The 2,816-nt window shown below is 49.0% G+C and overlaps 1 long non-coding RNA gene across 1 annotated transcript; it reads right to left on the bottom strand.

The window, feature by feature from the left end:
- LOC143511560 (uncharacterized) lies at positions 1 to 905 on the bottom strand. The gene is made up of 3 exons (XR_013130162.1): positions 634 to 905; positions 232 to 511; positions 1 to 89 (listed from the first exon to the last, which is right to left on the bottom strand). It is a non-coding gene; the product is annotated as an uncharacterized LOC143511560 (long non-coding RNA).
- Between the last annotated feature and the right edge of the window lie 1,911 nt (positions 906 to 2,816).

Below are 2,816 nucleotides of genomic sequence, written 5' to 3'. Positions count from 1 at the left end.
TCTCGTCTGATTGGTTAGTCTGCTCTTCTTTACCCCACAGCTCGGTCACCCAGTCCAATGTGGTGTCCGTTGTTCACGAGAACATCGTCCTATGGAAAGTAACCACCAGTTTTCCTTAAGGGTCTATAGTGGTTTCTACAATGATGAGCATAATCAGATCCTACAATGTGCTTTAAAAACATCACCTGGTGCCTCATAATACATTAATATGCAATAATTGGATTTACTAACCACTGACTTTGTAGAGGATGGAAACCTCTGATCAAGAAGATGGTTCCAGGAAGTAGAAGTGCTTCTCCAAGCGCTGCAGGGTCCAGGCACCTCGGAGGTCAGGACTTGGGCTTGGACGGATCAGGTTTTGCTGATGCCGGTGTCTCCGAGTCTCTGCACTCACCTCATCGAGGCCATCCGGACATCTCCCCACCGCCGGACCGACTCCACGCCACGCCCAGGCAGATACCCGACAGCTGCCCATAGCGCTCTCGTCCTTTGGCAGTCGCTTGGAGAGCGTCTTCTGGATGGGATGAGATGCTGATTTAGCAAATGTATTATTTACGGTGCATTAGATGTTAGAACTTTGTTTGAATACTGGTAGGGAGTGCGAGAGAGAGAGCACAGCAGTTAAGATAGCACCTGGATCCGATTGGTTCGTGCCTCTTCCTGGTCGACTTCCTGTTCCCGGTCCATTTCCATCTGTGTTGTTGAGGGATGTTCCGTGTTTGATTCGCTTGGGTTTTAGGGTCAGGGAGCATTGAAAGGTTGTCTTGTCCTTCTGCTTAGTGCGCTGTTCCGGTTCAGCGTGTGCCTGGGGTCATGGTCGTTGCTGTTATGTGTTAAGTAGCGGCAGTACAACATTCTTCTGTTTCTCTCCGGACACAGTGATGTTGGTGACTGCTCACAGCTCTCAGTCTAAAAGAAACAGATGTCAAAATGCCGGTGTATGTGGAGATTTGATAGCTCATAACAAAATTGTGATGGATTATGACACGATCACTTTTCAGAAAGCCTCCAGATCAACGTGCCTTGTAATGCTAGCCTACACTAATGTCCCACCGTCTCCTCCCACTGAATCAGAGCTCCTGCACTTTCTTACGTAAACAATGGAGACACTACACACACACACACACACACACACACAGCAACACCTCCACCCAAGCTCCTGCTTTAAAAATACCTCTCTCGGCATGCGAGGAAAACAATTAAGAGCGAAAAAATGAAAAAAAGAAAAGGAATGAGTGCAGGCCTCTTCCAATCAGGTGCAGGCGTTGAGATTGGACCTGTCATGGTCTGAAGGCAACAAGGGAGAAACCTGGCCTGGTCCTCATTACGCTGGTGTTTTTGCTTCAGATTTAGACCTGGGTCTGGTCCTATTGTCACTGGAGATCATATGACCTGCGTAAACACCTCTAATCAGAGCAGGGTGGAGCGATCAGCACTGCAGCTAAACACATGTGGCAGCCCCATTCTGCCTGACTGTAACTGGAGCCCTGTGCTAACATTCCCTACCGATGCTGTGGGCTGGGTTGGGCTGTGTCCCCACTACGCCTGTTAAAAGTCAGAGTCCTGACTGATGGACTTTTTTTTCCAGCCTCTTTAAAGTGAACCTTTTCTTTATTCCGTTTGCAGGCAGGTTGTTATTTTCTTATTTCACTTCAAAATCTGAGGACCACCCGTAGAGGAGCAGACTGGTTTTGCTCTACTTACTAACCCGACACATGGGCATGAACGTACCACACACACACACACACACACACACACACACACACACACACAGTCTTGCCAGCTAACTTTTATGAGGAGACTCAAATTGTAGACCAAATCAGAACTCTTCCACATGTCTTGAAACACAAAATGGAGAGATCACACAAGTGTGTAACCTCTCCCAGCCTCCTGTGTCCTAGCAGACTAGCTGTAGCTCTGATGAAGAGTAGGCGCACGAGCAGATACCAAACCTCTTTGCTTTCTGACTGTTCGTTCCTAATCAATAATCCTCTTCAAAATGCAAACTGAAGCAGGCGTGTGTTATAGGAGGCAGACACAAGGTCTCTCTTCCCTTCAAGAGTGTTTTTCTTTCCTTCCCTGTGATTAACGAAGTACAAGCTTCTGTCGAGTCATCTCCCCGACGGGATCTTCATCTTTTGAGCAGCCGCGTTGCATGAAGAGGGTGGGGGTGGAGTAGAGGGGGAGGGGAGGGGAGATGGAAAGAGGGAGGGGTGGAGTAGAGGTGAGACAGAAATTCAAAATGGATGGAGAGAGACAGGAGCGTTTAGAAATGGATTACAGGGGTGTAAACGTGGTGATCTGGAGACAGCAGTTCAGGGGATGTGTGTGTGTGTGTGTGTGTGTGTGTGTGTGTGTTTGCATGCCCAGGCACGTGTGTGTGTGTGTGTGTGTGTGTGTGTGTGGGCACCTTGCAGTGACAGGTGGATTGATGACTAGGCACATTAATGCTCAGACAGAGAAACTGTGTGAGAGGAGAATGAGTGAGAGGGAGAAGGAGGAGGAGAGAGGGGGAGAGAGGGAGAGGGGGAGTGGGGAGAGAGAGAGAGAGAGAGAGAGAGAGAGAGAGAGAGAGAGAGAGAGAGAGAGAGAGAGAGAGAGAGAGAGAGAGAGAGAGAGAGAGAGAGAGAGAGAGAGAGAGAGAGAGAGAGAGAGAGAGAGAGAGAGAGAGAGAGAGAGAGAGAGAGAGAGACGAGAGAGAGAGAGATGAGTGGGAGGGAGGAGAAGCAAAGCCTGTCATGAAGAGAAGCAAGTCTGGAAATGACGACCCCCCCCCCCCCACTGCATAAATAACACACCTGCCAAACACTTGCTCT

This window comes from Brachyhypopomus gauderio, chromosome 4 (genome assembly GCF_052324685.1).
Source record: "Brachyhypopomus gauderio isolate BG-103 chromosome 4, BGAUD_0.2, whole genome shotgun sequence".
In the NCBI taxonomy this organism is placed as follows: Eukaryota; Metazoa; Chordata; class Actinopteri; order Gymnotiformes; family Hypopomidae; genus Brachyhypopomus; species Brachyhypopomus gauderio.
The sequence above is the reverse complement of the archived record's forward strand: the minus strand, read 5'-3'. Positions and strand labels throughout refer to the sequence as shown.